We start from the raw sequence: 18481 nt of genomic DNA, 5'->3' as shown, positions 1-18481 counted from the left end.
CATTCAGACCTATCAAAAACTGTAGTAGCCTCTCATCTTGACGTGCCTTTAGGTTTTTAGCCTTATACACTACTAGAAAACTATCAATTTGTGACCGAAATTTCTGACTGAAAATAAAACGATCGCTAATGGGACTACTTTTGTGACCGCAGTAGTCTCAAAAAGATTGAAATTTTATTACTTTTTTTGAAAAAATAAAATCGACTATTATTCCGATAAAAGTATTGGAAAAACAACGCGCCAATTTTTCCGCCTTTACGTTTGCGACCGATTCAGTTAGACAATAAAAAGTCAAAAATATTGTTGACCAATCAAGCGACCGCTTCAGTTTCAAAATTAAAATTAAAATAATAAAATAATATTTAAATGGTTTTACGACTACCGTAGTTAGAAGCCTAAATCTAATATTTCAGGCCAAAACCCTATTTCACCAATTTCGGGCCTATTTTCCCAATTTTCTCTATTTCTCTCTCTCACTCTCGATATCTTTTTTCTTGTTCCATTTCAAGTGTGAGGCTGATTGTTCTTGGATCTCTCTTCCAATACACATGTGCGACTGACAGCTTTCTCTCTCTGACTGAAGGTAAGTCTTTTTTTTCTTTTTCTGTTTATTTTTTTCATCTTCAATTCTAAAATATTTGAGCTTTCTTCAGGAAATTGGGTAACTTTAATTTCATTAAAAGGCACAATTTTTATGTGTTTTTAATATGTGTTTGTATTGGAATCCGGGGTTCTTTTCTGTGTTTTCTCTTTGATTTTTATTTGGAGTTTTTTTTGAATTGGGTAATTCTAATTTTTTGAGAAAGGCACAATATTTATGTGCTTTCTATGTTAGAATCTATGGGTTTTCCGTATTCCCCCTTTGATTTTCAATCTGGAGCTTTTTATTTGAAATTGCTAATTCTATTTTTTTTTTTGAAAAAGTCACAATCTTTATGCGTCTTTGTTATGTGTTTGTGTGTATGTATGATTTTGCTGTATTCCCTCTTTGATTGTCATACTGGACTCTGGAGCTCTTTGTTTTGGGTGGAGGGTTGGGGGAGTTGGGTAACTTTAATGTCACGACCCAAAATCTCACCCGTCGTGATAGCGCCTATCTCAATATTAGGCAAGCCGAAAATTTCAATAAATCATAATTTCTCTTAAGTTTGAAAATATAATATTCCAATAAAATCCACAAATCTTATAATTACCGATACAACCACTCCCAAAACCTGGTGTCAATGAGTACATAGGCATCTAATCTGAATACAAGTCTGAAAAATACGGTCTATAATAGTTTGAGACCAAATACAATAAAAAGGAGATATGGAAGAAGAGACAAGGTCTGCGAAATACGGCAGCTACCTCTGAATCTCTAAACAAAGTCAACTGTCCGAGAGAATCAACATCCGCTATGACCGGAAATACCTGGATCTGCACACGAAGTGTACGGTGTAGTATGTGTATAACCAACTCAGTAAGTAACAATAATAAATAAAGAACTGAAGATAGTGACGAGCTACACAGCTACAGTTCATATTCAGTAATTCTAGCAAAGAATAGACATGCTTTCAAATCTGGTAGTTTAATGTCAAATCAAATTTTTTTATACAGTTCCTGTTCATGTAATCCGTATATAAAATCTTTCAGAGATTTCACAACAATGACATATAACAACTAAGTGCAACAACAAATGGAAATCAAGTACAACCTCTTAGGACAACAATCACTTACTGGGCTCCCAACCCTCATCACTCACACTCAATGGGTACCCGTGCTCACTGGGGGTGTACAGACTCTGGAGGAGCTCCTACAGCCCAAGCGCTATAATCTGTACGGACAACTCACGTACTGCACGGACAAATCACGTGCCATAATATAAATATATGGATCCGCAAGGCTAACTCACGTGTTGCACGGCCAACTCACATGCTATAGTATAATATAAGGATCCGCACGGCCAACTCACCTGCACAGCCAACTCACGTGCTATAGTATAATATAAGGATACGCATGGAGAACTCACGTGCTGCACGGCCAACTCACGTGCTATAGTATAATATCTCACAATCAGGTCGTCGGCCTCACTCAGTCATAAAGATCTCTAGTCTCTTGGGCTCTCAACAATCATAAAATTAGCCCAAACAACAATGATATGATACATCAATAATGAACAATAGAGACTGATATAAAAAAATCAAGTAAGTTGTGACTGAGTACGAAACAACAATTTAAGTAGATAATTCAACATGTACACGACCTCTGTGGGTCCCAACAATACCAACATTTAGCCTAAACATAGTTTCTAGTATGACTTATAGTCAAGTTTCCACAACATACAGAGAGCACATAACTATCAACAAGTTATTGAGCTTCACAGTTTTCACGGGTCGGACCAAGTCATAATCCCCTCGGTGCACGCCCACACGCCCGTCACCTAGCATGTGCGTCACCTCCAAAATAATCACATGACACAAAATCCTGGGTTTCATACCCTCAGGACCAAATTTAAACTGTTACTTACCTCAAACTATGTAATTCTTTATTCCGCTATGCACTTGCCACGAGAATTGGTCTCCGAAAGCCTTGTATCTATCCACAATTAATTCGATTCAGTCAATTTCAATTATTGTCATTAATTCCGTAAGGAGATACTAATTTTCCAATAAAATTCGAAATTAACTTAAAAATTGCTCGTGGGGCCCATATATCGGAATCCGACAAAAGTTACAAAATATGAACACCCATCCAACCACGAGTCCAACCATATAAATTTTACTAAATTCCGACATCAACTCGACCCTCAAATCTTCAATTAAAGTCTTTGAAGATTTCTACCATTTTCAACCCAATCTTTACCCATTTGAACTCAACAATCTTTTCATAAACCTTATTGATATGCATAAATAATACTATTACACCCAAGAATTATACTCTTAATCGCCCATCTTTATCCAAACTCGAAATTGAAGACTAGGGGTTAGAACCTTACCTCTTGGGTGAAGATCTTGTGATATTTCTTTGTTGGATTTCAAAACTTGAACAAGATCTTGATGAACAAAGCACTTGAGCTTCTTCCTCTCTCTAGAACACTCTCCCTTCTCTCTAAAAATGTCAGATTTTTGCTCGAAAATGAGTCCCAAAGCCTATTTATCAAAATGGGACCGGGTTATAAAAATAAAAAAATTAACCCTCCGAAAGTAGGTCTGCGGTCGCATAATGGACCGCAGAATGGGTATGCAGGACGCAAAGTTGATCGCAAAATCGGTGCCCAGAACTGGGCTCTTCTGGTCCATTCTGCGACCAGTTTGCGGTCGCAGAAGCTGTTTTGCGATCGCATAACTATTTTGCGATCGCATAATTGGTCGCAGAATTGTATTTTTTCAGCCTTTGGTAATTTGGTCATAACTTCTTGTAGGAATATTCAGATGACAAACGATTTAAAGCGTTAGAAACTAGACTCAAATATCTTTCATTTGATAGGTAATAGACCATATAACACTTCGTATCATGAGAGTTATGCTCATTTGAAGTTGGGTCTTGTGCGAACTCACTTGAACTTTAGTCTATAATGAAATTTCCAACTTCTACATTCGATGCCGAAACCTATCGAATCATGTCCAATTGAGCTCATATTTTGCACACAATTCATAAATGACATAACGAAGCTATTCCAATCTCCGGAATCAGATTCCAACCCCGATATCAAAAAGTCAGCCCCCGGTCAAACTTTTTAAAAATTCAACTTTCGTCATTTCAAGCCAAATTCTACTACGGGCCTCCAAATAATTTTTCGGATACGCTCCTAAGTCCATAATCACCATACAGAGCTATTGGAGTCATCAAAACTCTATTCTGGGGTCATTTACACATAAGTCAATATCCGGTCAACTATTTCAACTTAAGCTTCCAACATGAAATTCATTCTTCCAAACTAACTCTGAAATACCTTAAAACCAAAACCGACAATTCACATAAGTCATAATACCCCGTAGGAAGTTATGCAAGACCTTAAATAGTTGAAAGGAGCGTAAATGCTCAAAACGACCGGTCGGGTCGTTACAATCTCCCCCACTTAAACATACGTTCGTACTCGAACGTGCCAAGAGTTGTTCCTAAGCCTTTACATCACTATTCATTCTTACCACGCACGTACCCGGGGGTGATCCCACGTCACCCTATTCCACATAGGTCTAACAACACAATACAACTGAAAATCCTTAATTTAACCTTAGCCCAAAAACCTTGGAATTCAATTCCCAACCTTCAAAATTTCTTTTCAAGACACGAATCTTACATTTACACACTGTATGAGTCTGAACAAGCTACATCGAGCTATAACTATAATCATGGATATAATCACCCAGCATATTACATAATTCACCCGCTCGTAGCACCATTCCTGATCACAGTAACTACTTCAAACCAACCATGTACTAGTATAAAATCCCACATTCAACAGAACCTCATTCCAAAACCTTTCGTACACTGCCAAAGATGAAAGAAACAATCAAAAACACATAATCACTCATCAGATCAACTAGTCATACAGCTTTCTCGCCCCAACCTGAACCACAATCCTCTCCTAAGCCGACTTTCAATATTATCCTCCCGAATATATCATAATCAAGCCTGATAGTACCCATTCTAGGTCCAACGACATTATTTTATTAAACACAACTATCTCACAAACACGCCACATCAATATAACTTAATCCACCACCGCGCACTCCGTGTACCCAAATATGGGAGATGTCTCAAGGAAGAGAACCGCATTGTAAGTTTCACAAGCACCACCGGAACCGCAATGTCACAACCAACTCCTCAAATTTCATGAAGAGGATAACCGTAGGTGCATGTGCACAATTATAGAGGAAGGAAATTAATGAATCAGATAAATTATCAAAGAAATAAAATTCCCACACACGGCACAGACAACTCACGTGCCAATAATATAAATCGTCCGGCATGGTCACAGGCCTCTAGTCCCAGCATATCATACATGAGCAATTAAACAAGTACACTTGTATATGATAATGAAATAAGATGCTCATTATCCTGGACTGGTATAAATAGCACGCCATAGTGTAAGCATGTGCAAAGTCTACTATCATACTCCAAATCGATAAGTTAACGCAAAAATAATAACTACCCCATTTATTTAGGGAAATTAACCTCTTGGTAACCTCAATTGCAGCCCAAATAGTTCTCAATAAAGGTATGAGCACGAGAAACGTTATAACTTTACGTTTAACAGTCACCTCTAGGCATATCATAACCTAAGCATTCTTTCGAGTATAAATACTTGCCCCGATGCCCGCACATTGGCTCAATCCTCACACGTATGCACACTTATAGCACGTAGCTATCACAAATAATTAACGCAACTAGTATCTCCACTTAGTTAAAATAAAATACTCGCCTCAAACAGGCCGCAACCTGAAACAATATACTTCTGAGAACTCCCAGTCTGCAAATTTATCAAACACATGAATCACCGTAACTGATCCCAACTCCAGCACTAGAATAACTAACACATACTTGTCATAATCTTCCCATAAGGAATACTTTCATAATTCTTCCGTGCCACATAGCAATAATTTGAATATCAGCAGTCTATTAACCAGGTGAGTACGGCAATACCAATGAACATCCGTAAGTCAAAACACAATGCGCCTTTTGAAATGCGCATCTTTCTCATGGATTACCAAGCAGTTATAACATTCATCTAATTATCTGGAATTGACCATTCTGTCCAAAATTCGTGATCTTTCTTTCAAGAATGAACTGCCATCTTGTATAAGTAAATCTCAATCCCACACAATACACTGTGTCTACCATGCCATCCTGTGAAGAGTACAAGAACCTCATAATCACTCTGAGTCATAAGCAGAATACATACCCGGTCAATCAGAAACCTTCCACTTAATCTCCTCCTCGAGAAAATCCCAAACGCCATATATTCCTCACGCTGGCAGGAAATATACTCCTCGAACCGTGGTAAAAACCATTGAGAACTCTTCGAAACCCATTTGCACACAACCAAGCTATTAGAATCAAATTCTTCTAACTCCACCAAGCCACACAGGTTGCCAAATCCGAGAGTATTTTCACAAAACACCCGTAAAGCCCCACCTCATCTTAAGAACCAAAAGAGCCGAGCATACCATTACCATACTGATCCAGTATGTTACCTATTTGTCCTATTTTCTCCGAGTTTCTTCTGGATTATCCTGAAGTTGCCATTTCTCCTTGTCAGAACACTGCTACATTACCCAAAGCTCGCTACAAGACATCCTAACATAAAACTACACCGCCCTAAGGCCCATAAGCTATTGTATTCTTCTTAAGCACCTTTATAGATACCCCAACCGTAACACTCATTCTGAAATTAACTTATGCGAATTTAAAATTGTTCCTCTTTCCTTTCTTATACTGAAATGTAGAATCCATAGTCAAATAAAATTACCGCACATCCCGATACCATCCAATGTAAGTAACTGATTCTAGTGATATACAAATTCGAAAAAAACAATTTCAATTTCCATAAATACATTTTGAATCCATTAGAACCCTCTCGATAGTCATCCACTCTGCTCAAATCTAATTTAGTCCGTCCCAAACGGGCCGAAATACATGTACTTCTTTAGCACAATCAACACTCAAATAAGTAACCTTGCCTTATTACTACCTATCAAATTCATACTCCGTGCACACTACATCATTATCTAATAAAAATTCACTCATCCCACGATGTTCATATACTCATAAAGCGTAATATAACCCATATCCAGAAATCTCCTTACTCGAGTCATTCTCGAACTCCACCTCTGCAAGTCATCACTGATTCCTAAGTATACTTCAGACCAAAGCAAAAAATTTGACACATAACCATGAATTGAATTGTCAATAGCAGGCTCCTCCACTTGGCTCAAAGCCATAGATTAAAATACTTGATAACTCACAATACCCATATTTTATTACTGCCTTAATACCACAGTCAGTTCAATGAAAATTCTTCTCAAGCTCAAGGCACACCAACCATTAAATACCCCAATCATCCGCTAATCTCGCATTCATTTTCTTAACACTCAAGCCAACTTTCTCAACCAGGTTCAAATTTAAGTCCCAACACATACGCCCCGCTGGCAGAAAAGAAAATCTCTATTCACATCATAAGGAACACACCTACATAGGTTACTGCGCAGGAGATAACCCCTTGCTTAGTCTCAAATTGGCATCTTGTTATACCCTTTCACAACCACAATTACTATGAAATCACTTAATCTTTCTAAGTCCAAACTCATTAACCAGACATGAGAATTTAGTTTGCCCTAAAATTTAACAACGTGAAAGATCTCTCAAAACATTCACACTCGAGATTGTACGTCATATCAAAACAAAAATAAAGCACCCAATGGCCTTCCTTTACATTTCAAGGAAACACTTCTCGTCACATTCAAATCGTCTTAACACATCTCACAGTTACATCATACTCAGCACAAAGCCATTCCACCGCTCATCGAGCCACAAATTCCATTCGTAGGGACATTACCGGACATATGAGTCCAAATGTACAGGTTATAACTGAAGCTACTGAGCCTAAGCTGCGGTATAAACCTGGCCTTAAGTCCTCTAAACTGGCCCATCACCAAAACACAGAACACACATCTTGAACCTCGTTCATAGAATCATAAGCCGGCGATGCACAACTGATACCGAGCGCTCATGTGTGCATACGAATGCATGGAAGGAAGTTAAAGAGTTATGTTTCAAGCTGAATCAATTCCGCAGGATAGAATACAAGAAAGTGAAATTTTCCTAAGGGTTCGATAGCCTCACGAAGATAAGTACAGACGTCTCCGTACCGATCCACAAGACTCTACTAAACCTGCTCATGACTCGTGATACCTATGTCACCTAAAGCTCTGATACCAACTTGTCATGACCCAAAATCTCACCCGTCGTGATGGCGCCTATCTCAATACTAGGCAAGCCAAAAATTTCAATAAACCATAATTTCTCTTAAGTTTGAAAATATAATATTTCAATAATATCCACAAATATTACAATTACCGATACAACCACTCCCAAAACCTGGTGTCACTGAGTACATGAGCATCTAATCTCAATACAAGTCTAGAAAATATGGTCTATAATAGTCTGAGACCAAATACAACAAACAAGGAGATATGGAAGAAGAGACAAGGTCTGCGAAATACGGCAGCTACCTCTGAATCTCCAAAAAACGTCAACTGTGTGAGAGAATCAACACCCGCTATGATTGGAAATACCTGGATCTGCACATGAAGTGCAGGGTGTAGTATGAGTACAACCAACTCAATAAGTAACAATAATGAATAAGGAACTGAAGATAGTGACGAGTTACACATCTACAGTTCATATTCAGTAATTCCAGCAAAGAATAGACATGCTTTCAAATCTGGTAGTTTAATGTCAAATCAATTTTTTATTACAGTTCCTGTTCATGTAATCCGTATATAAAATCTTTCAAAGATTTTACAAGAATGACATATAGCAACTAAGTGCAATAACAAATGAAAATCATGTACAATCTTTCGGACAACAATCACTCACTGGGCTCCCAGCCCTCATCACTCACATTCAATGGGTACCCACGCTCACTGGGAGTGTACAGACTCCGGAGGGGCTCCTACAGCCCAAGCGCAATAATCTGCACGGACAACTCACGTGTTGCACGGACAAATCACATGCCATAATATAAATATCTGGATCCGCACGGTCAACTCACATGCTGCACAGCCAACTCACGTACTATAGTATAATATAAGGATTCGCACGGACAACTCACGTGTTGCATGACCAACTCACGTGCTATAGCATAATATAAGGATACGCATGGAGAACTCACGTGCTGCACGACCAACTCACGTGCTATAGTATAATATCTCACAATCAGGTCGTCGGCCTCACTCAGTCATAAAGATCTCTAGTCTCTTGGGCTCTCAACAATCATAAAATTAGCCCAAACAACAATGATATGATACATCAATAATGAACAATAGAGACTGATATAAAAAAATCAAGTAAGTTGTGACTGAGTACGAAACAACAATTTAAGTAGATAATTCAACATGTACACGACCTCTGTGGGTCCCAACAATACCAACATTTAGCCTAAACATAGTTTCTAGTATGACTTATAGTCAAGTTTCCACAACATATAGAGAGCACATAACTATCAACAAGTTATTGAGCTTTACAGTTTTCACGGGATGGACCAAGTCACAATTTCCTCGGTGCATGCTCACACGCCCGTCACCTAGCATGTGCGTCACCTCCAAAATAATCACATGACACAAAATCCGGGGTTTCATTCCCTCAGAACCAAATTTAAAACTGTTACTTACCTCAAACTATGTAATTCTTTATTCCGCTACGCCCTTGCCACGAGAATTGGTCTCCGAAAGCCTCGTATCTAGCCACAATTAATTCAATTGAGTCAATTCCAATTATTGTAATTAATTCCATAAGGAGATACTAATTTTTCAATAAAATTCGAAATTAACTCAAAAATCGCCCGTGGGGCCCATGTCTCGGAATTCGACAAAAGTTATAAAATATGTACGCCCATCTAACCACGAGTCCAACCATACAAATTTTACCAAATTCCGACATCAACTCAACCCTCAAATCTTCAATTAAAGTCTTTAAATATTTCTACCATTTTTAACCCAATCTTTACCCATTTAAACTCAACAATCTTTCCATAAACCTTATTGATATGTATAAATAATACTATTACACCCAAGAATCATACTCTTAATCACTCATCTTTATCCAAACTCGAAATTGAAGACTAGGGGTTAGAACCTTACCTCTTGGGTAAAGATCTTGTGATATTTCCTTGTTGGATTTCAAAGCTTGAACAAGATCTTGATGAACAAAGTACTTGAGCTTCTTCCTCTCTCTAAAACACTCTCCCTTCTCTCTAAAAATTTCAGATTTTTGCTCAAAAATGAGTCCCAAAGCCTATTTATCAAAATGGGTTCGGGTTATTAAAATAGAAAAATTAACCCTCCGAAAGCAGGTCTGTGGTCGCATAATGGACCGCAGAATGGGTATGCGAGCCACAAAGTTGATCGCAAAATCAGTGCCTAGAACTGGGCTCTTCTGGTCCATTCTGCGACCAGTTTGCGGTCGCAGAAACAGTTTTGCGATTGCATAATTGGTCGCAGAATTGTATTTTTCCAGCCTTTGGTAATTTGGTCATAACTTCTTATAGGAATGTTCAAAGATATTTTATTTGATAGGTAATACACCATATAACACTTCGTATCATGAGAGTTATGCTCATTTGAAGTTGGGTCTTGTGCGAACTCACTTGAACTTTAGTCTATTATGAAATTTTCAACTTCTACATTCGATGCCGAAACCTATCGAATCAAGTCCGATTGACCTCAAATTTTTCACACAAGTCATAAATGACATAACGAACCTACTTTAATTTCCGGAATCGGATTCCGACCCCGATATCAAAAAGTCACATCCCCGGTCAAACTTTCCAAAAATTCAACTTTTGCCATTTCAAGCCTAATTCTACTACGGACCTCCAAATATTTTTTCGGACACGCTCCTAAGTCCATAATCACCATACGGAGCTATTAGAATCATCAAAACTCTATTCCGGGGTAGTTTACACATAAGTCAACATCCGGTCAACTATTTCAACTTAAGCTTCCAATATCAAATTCATTCTTCCAAACTAACTCTGAAATACCTTAAAACCAAAACCGACAATTCACACAAGTATTAATACCTCGTAAAAAGTTATGCAAAACCTCAAATAATTGAAAGGAGTGTAAATTCTCAAAATGACCGGTCGGGTCGTTACATTTAATTTCATGAAAAATGCACTATGTTTATGCAATCGTATATGGGATTGTATTAGAATTTGCCGGTTAGGTTTTGCTAATCAATTTCTGATCATATATTGGTGCTTTAATCTTGTTCTTGTATGGATAAAGAACAAAACTAATCATAATTGTACTTCGATAACTATTGTGCACGATGAAACTCTTTATAAAAGCTCCTAGGAGGTCATGAATTCTCATTCGATGAGTCCCTCTTCGGTATAGACAATTCTTGAATTTTGAGATAAGGTTGGTTGAAGGTCTGTCATATATAAAACCAAGTTATCTTGTTGCCTTGTTAAGGATATTCTACATCAAAATTATCAGCTCTACACAAAAAAAGAAACAAATGAATTATCAACTATTTTTTAACGATGATAGAAGATCTCTTCATATCTTATATAAACGCCAAGTTTATAAATATCCAGCATCTTTTAAGAACTATTAAAATTCTTACCCTTGAGAAATTCTCAATGAATGCCTAAAAATGAACAGTCATGATGAACTTTTTAACAATGAACAACTCCAATGTCTCTTTGCTACAAAGGTCTATGGGGTTTCTTATTATCCAGTTTTACGTTTGTAACATGTTGTATTTGAATGCTCTGAAAGAACATGTGAAATTCATGAATATGCTTCAATGCTTATTTTGAATATGCTTCAATGCTTATTTTACTGTCTTAACTAAATTTTTTTATTTTAATCTTGGTTTGTAGTATTTTTGCTCATTAGGTAAATCTTGATAATGAAAGACAAGTGAGTTTTGAGATAAGTTTGTTTGTTGTCTCGTTAGTTTTGTTTTTATGTATTATATATTCTATTTATTTAAGATTGATATTTTTTTTTTTAACTCAGGTTCTTTTCAACTGCAATAATTTGAATAGTTCATTCTTAATTTTGCTTCACTTATCCATTTATTATTTATTCTTTTTGGATGGGTTGACAAATTTCTTGAAGTCTTGAATATTCTAGGATGGCCATAAAATATATTTTTGTCGTTGAAAGAACCAATTTTTTTATAAGTAAATTGTTTGGCACAATACTAAGTTATATTTATTGTTTTAGATATCTTGGATTTATTTTGGGTAGATGGAGCTTGCACATCGTAGATGAATATATAATCGGACTTATTCTAAGCGTAGTGGGTTGAGGGAAAAATTTATAGAAGGGGTTGCTGAATTTATGGCTAAAGCGAAAACACTTCATGAATTTCTCAGTGAATGGGTGATTAGGTGCCCTTGCGTGAAATGCAAGGGTGGAAAGTTATTACAACCATATGTTGTTAAAATTCATCTTTATAAAAAAGGATTTATGAAAAATTATTACGTTTGGACTATTCATGGAGAGGATATTGCTAGCGTTGGTGATGTCGATTTTCAAAACTTTTTTGGTAGTGAGGGTAGTCCATTAGCAGAGAATAATGTTAAAAATTCTCGATTCAATGAAATGGTTAGGGATGCTTTTGTGATGCACCCGGGGGCTCAGTCTGAACCAAATGATGATGCTAAGCGCTTCTACGAACAGTTACAGGAAGCTAGTCGGCCATTGTATGAAGACTCACTGCATTCTAAGTTGTCTGTTGTGGTTAAATTATTAAGTATTAAATCAGATTCGAGTATTTTTCAAGCGGGCATGGACTCTATCATTGGCCTTATAAATGAACTTAATCTGAATAAAATTGACCTGCCCAAAGATTTCTACACAACAAAGAAATTGGTTTCTAAGTTAGGACTTTCATCAGAGAGGGTTGACTATTGTGAGAAATGTTGCATGCTATTCTATAAGGATGATGCAGCTTTAGAAAATTATAAATTTTGTAACCAGCCTCGTTACAAGGAAGTCACAAATTTCCAAAAGAAGAAGGTTCCAGTTAAGGCAATGCATTACTTACCCCTTATACCTAGGTTAAAGAGGTTGTATGCATCAATGAGCTTTGCTCCTCATATGAGACAACATTATGAAAATAGAAGGCCACTTGGTATTCTATGTCATCCATCAGATGGAGAAGCATGGAAGCATTTTGATAGGGTTTTTCCGGATTTTGTTAATGAACCAAGAAATATTAGGTTGGGTTTCTGTGCAGATGGATTCACTCCATTTTCCGTCTCTGCTGCACCCTATTCATGCTGGCCAGTATTTGTTATACCGTATAATTTTTCTCCTGAGTTGTGTATGACAAGTCCTTATTTGTTCCTAACTTGCATTATTCCAGGTCCACGCAATCCAAAAAGTTTGATTGATGTATACATGCAACCTTTAATTGATGAGTTAAAGTTATTGTGGCATGAAGGTGTGGAAACATATGATATATCAACTAAACAAAACTTCAAATTGCAAGCTGCTTTGATGTGGACTATAAATGATTTTTCTGCTTATGGAATGTTTTCTGGATGGTCGACTGCGGGAAAGTTAGCTTGCCCGACTTGTATGGAAGACACAAAAGCATTCACGTTGAAACATGGAGGAAAGAGCACATGGTTTGACTGCCACCGGCGATTCTTGCCTAGGGATCATGAGTTTAGGAGAAATACTAGTGCATTTATGAAGAACCAAACTGATTATGAGGAGCCACTATCAGCATCGTCGCTAGAAAAAATTTGGAATAGAGTTAGGGTTCTACCTAAGGTAACAAAGTCGCTAATGTCTAATAAGATACCTGGTTATGGTGGTATACATAATTGGACTAAAGAGAGCATATTCTGGGAGTTACCTTATTAGAAGCATAATCTTCTTCGGCATAATACTATAATGGATGTTAATAACAAGACAAAAGATAACTTGAAGGCTAGGATGAACTTGAAGCAATATTGTAGGCGAAGTGAGTTATACCTGACATACTTGAACAACAAGATTCAAAAGCCCAAGGCCAGTTACACATTCATTTTTGATGAGAGAAGAGAGACTTGTGATTGGGTTAAGAATTTGAGGATGCCTGATGGATACGCATCAAACTTATCCAGGTGTGTTGACATGAAAGAAGGGAAGTTGACGTCTATGAAGAGCCACGATTGTCACATTTTCCTCAAATCTTTGATGCCTGTTGCATTCAAAGCCTTGTCTGATAGAATATGGAAACCCATTACTGAGATATGTTTATTCTTCAAGGAGTTGTGTTTTACCACATTGAAGGTGGAGAACCTATCTTACATGGAGAGTAACATTTGCTTAACTTTAAATAAGTTGGCAAAACATTTTCCTCCTGGGTTTTTTGATGTAATGGAACATCTTCCAGTTCATCTTGCAAGAGAGGCATGACTTGGAGGGCCAGTTCCAATATAGGGTCTCCACTCCCTAGTTAATTTGATTTTAGACATAGGGTCTCCACTCCCTAGTATCTCTTTTCCAACTTAGGGTCTCCACTCCCTAGTAGAAGTTTTTAGACATAGGTTCTCCACTCCCTAGTCGCTTTTCTAACATAGGGTCTCCACTCCCTAGTTAATTTTATTTTAAACATAGGGTCTTCAGTCCCTAGTCATTTTTCTAACATAGGGTCTCCATTCCCTAGTTGCTTTTCCAACATAGGGTCTACACTCCATAGTTGATTTTATTTTAGATATAGGGTCTCCACTCCCTAGTCTCTTTTCCAACATAGGGTCTCCACTCCCTAATTGATTTCACTTTAGACATAGGGTCTTCACAGATGGCACCTGGTAAAAAAAAGAAGACAATACACCCTCCTCCTCCTCCTCAGCATACGTTAGGTCCTACTACCTCATATGTGCCTTTTATGAGTCCTCCTCCTCCTCCTCAGCATGCTTCAGGTCCCACTACCTCATCTGTGCCTTTTATGAGTCCTCCTTCTCCTTAGCAGACTGCACTACCACCTGGCTTTTTCACTTTGCCCCCTTGTGATCCAGTTCAATATAAGCCTATATCTAACTCCCATAGCATGCAAACTATACCATCTTCTTCGCCAGCTTATCGTACTAGTCAGCATGGTGGCTCATTATCTATGCCTCCATCATCATCGACTCCATCCCCAAGCAACCATGTTAGCTAGAATGGTGGTTCTGCATCTGTGACTCCATCTTCATCTCCATCATCATCCACTCCTAGTGTTTTTAGGCTGCATGTTGGAGACTCTACCATACCGTCCTCCCCATCCATTGATACATCTTCACCTGCTTCTGATGGTACACAGACTCAGACTTTTGAAGATGTCGTAACATACGATGCTCTTCACAGACCAATTATCATTCCTGATGGGACTACTGGGTAAGTAATTAATTACTTTATATTTGTTTGAATAGCTAAGTCCGTCTAACTCCTCGACAACGGCGCCAAAAATTGATCGGGTCCAAGCCTGCACTACTATTGAGTAGCGAGGATGGTCGATGCAGTTTTACCCAACAAGGTCGGGATCGAATCCACAGGGAGTTAATTGATTTGGAATTAGGTTTATATCTAAGTCTATATGCGTGTTTTGTTCCTAATTATGCTTCCACACATTTTGGTTTTGATTCTACTTCTAATTCTATTCTATTGCATGCAACGATTAAAGCTAAGTACAATATCTTTTTGATGTTGGTTTTCAAGTGTTTAAAAGGACTAGGGTAGTGACTTCCGCCTAGGTGGATATCTAACGGGTAGCAAGAATCTAGGGCAAGATTGATTAATTTGGGGTCGTAATATAGCTATCACACCCAAGTAGTCACTCTATAACTCTCGATAGTTTGAGTGATTTTGCCAGATTTGGCTTTCTCAAGTCCAAATGGGTATTCATGCAAGTCACGTGATATTAGCTCAAGTCGGGTATTACTATCTCTAGGTTTAACCCTTTAATTGGGGCTATCAATTTCTTGAGTTCACCCCAATTCCTTGTTAGCCTAGTTTTTCTAGACTTAGTCCCTCTTTCTCAAGAAGAGACTAAGTCATAAAGGCATGAATCAGTGTTTGCAACCATTAATTCTACAATTCTAGCAAGAACTAGGCTAAATATCACTAACTCATAAACATTCAAGCCCTAAAATTCAGTACCCATTAAATTCCCACACTAGGTTTGGATCACAACCCTAGCTATGGATCTAGCTACTCATAGAAATAGCAGAAATCAAAGATGAAAAGAAGATAAAATTCATAATACTAGATTAAAAGATGAAAATCTAATGTTATAAGGCGAATCTAATATATAAAATTTCCCAAAAAGGGAAGTTCCAGCCATCTCACGTGCTCAGCAAATACACCATCCTTTCTAAAAATGACAAAAAGTTCTATTTATACTAAGCTGAAATTTTCGGACAAAAATACACCTGCGGAGGTTACGCGGCCGCGTAATTCTGACCGCGGCCGTACTCTTGCTTTAGCGGCCGCGTAATTCTGATCGCGGTCCGAGTTCTTCACTTTTGGATCTGGGCTGAGCATGGTTTCGCGGACCGCGTAATTTCCATTGCGGTCGCATAGGAGACTTCCGTGGCCGCATAATCTTGACGCGGACCGCACTTCTTGTTTTTGCTTAAAATGTAAGCTCTCTGAACCTCATCAACCACGGTCCGCATAATTCCAATTGCAGCCGCGCAGGTACTTTCGCGACCGCACCTTTCTGACGCGGTCCGCGTTGATGTTTTGGCCCAAAATTCTATCTCTTTGAATCTTCCTTTTGCGGACCTCGAAATAGTGCTCGCGACCGCGTTGTAGCTTTCGCGGCCGCAAAATATTTGTGCGGTCGACATTTCACATCTTTTGGCCCAGTCTTGGTTTTTGTTCAAGTTTTTACGCCTTTATGAGTTGATTATGACTCCTTTGACTCATTTTAAATAATCCCTGCAAGCAAGAATATTACATTAGTTTCTGGGAATATCTTCACGCATTTTTGGCCCTAAACACAAGTAAATGAGAGCAAATAATAGGTTAAAATCCCTACTTATCAACTCCCCCAAACTTAAGCTTTTGCTTGTCCTCGAGCAAATAGGGTAATTCCCACCTCCACAAGAAAAAGAAAAGGATATTTCAGTTGGCCTAAGGTGACTCCATCAAGCATCAATTGGGACTAACAATTACCCTCAACACAAATGAATTATCAACAACATCATGTTATGACCTTTTGAGTACTATAATTCTAATGTGACACTAGAGCATCAATAGTTGACTCAATTCATCAAGGAAGCTCGCTCTATCACGTAGGTCATTGTGGATCCCAAACTCCTCCTCCTCTACTCTCCATGAGCAAATCTCACTTTTTAGAATGTACCACTCAAAACAAGGACTGTGAAGAAGTGCACTCATCACTCTCAAAAGAATGCCACAAGTCCGGCTCTAAGTACCATAAGCTTGCCCCTTATGTAAATCAGCACTTATGTAAGCTCACTCAACTTAAAATCATATAGGGCTTTAATGGGATGTAATGAAGGCTTTTGGATCAAGGTAGGACTTATCGAACTATGATGGTTTCATCTTTATTTAAGCACTCTATTTTCTCATTTCGGCTCATACTTTCTTAACTCTTTGAGTCATTTTCTTCGTCCTTAGGGGAACTAGAGAGATACATCGTCAATCTATCTTACTCATGACAATCATTTTTCTCCTTTTTTCATCATTCCATGCCTTTCATCATTGCGTTCTTTGAATCCCTTCAACCTTCACTTTCTTTTTCACGTATTGTTTTTGGCTTTTCTTCCTTTTCTTTGCCTTTCCTTTTCATCAATTCTTTTTCTTCTTTGAACCTTTTATCACTTTCAAATTCCTTGTCTCTCCCCCAAACTTATGCTTTTGCCAAATTTTCATCATGAATGCTAAGGAAAGATTGGGTGCCAAGAGAGGGTCATTATAGAACGGATAAAGGCTTGTAATGTGGCTATTGAATGAAAAAGGCTTAGGCTCAAAGGGGTTGACTAGGGATATCATATTGTTAGGCTACGGAAGCTTTCAAAGTTCAAATTGGACCAAGGAGAGCCTACAATCATTTCTCAAGTCGAGCTACACTTAGAATTTCGCCTAGACAAACATTCAGGGCAAGTTCTAGACTTATTGGCACGGGACTTGGACTTGCAATTCAATACCTCACCTCTCAAGCTGCTGGATTGTTAAAGAGAACAGAGTCAAGGGCCCACAACAACCCTAGCTAAGATTAAATATATGGCTCAAGGAAACCACTCGATGATTGTTTTAGTCAACTCAAGAGTCTAAAGGTCACAACTAGAGCTAATCTTTGCCAATCAACTTGTCTCTAACCATGAGGTCGAAGGTAAATGTGTTAGTACCAAGTGAAGCCTGCTTGAGACACTTTTATTCATTACTACTACTATATACACCAAAATAAAAAGAAAACAGACACGATCCCTTAAGAAGGTTATCACGCCATCCATCGTTGGGAAGAGCCACCCGATTCACACAACATCCACCTTTGGAAAGAACCGTGGCATTAAGAAAACCAAAGACTTATTGTTCACATAAAATGTAAAAAGAAGATAAAAACTTAAAAAGAAGCTACTAGAGGAAATAAGAAGCTAAGCTATTAAGGAAAAATAACGAAAGAAATTATGAAGTAAACTACGGAAAGTAAACTGAATATATACAAAATGGAGTAAACGAATATATACATAATGGAAATGAATATATACATCGAATGGTAAAATTATATACATACCAAAAGTGAAAATAACCGTAAA

The 18481-nt window shown here is 37.9% G+C and overlaps 1 long non-coding RNA gene across 1 annotated transcript; it reads left to right on the top strand.

Moving 5' to 3' along the window:
* Window positions 1–407: 407 nt before the first annotated feature.
* On the top strand, window positions 408–15398 carry LOC107783230 (uncharacterized). Its single transcript, XR_012702855.1, has 2 exons — window positions 408–583; window positions 13090–15398. It is a non-coding gene; the product is annotated as an uncharacterized LOC107783230 (long non-coding RNA).
* The last annotated feature ends 3083 nt before the right edge of the window (window positions 15399–18481 follow it).

Source organism: Nicotiana tabacum, chromosome 19 (genome assembly GCF_000715075.1).
Source record: "Nicotiana tabacum cultivar K326 chromosome 19, ASM71507v2, whole genome shotgun sequence".
Taxonomy (NCBI): Eukaryota; Viridiplantae; Streptophyta; class Magnoliopsida; order Solanales; family Solanaceae; genus Nicotiana; species Nicotiana tabacum.
Note: the sequence above shows the minus strand (reverse complement) of the source record. Positions and strands in the feature narration are given on the sequence as shown.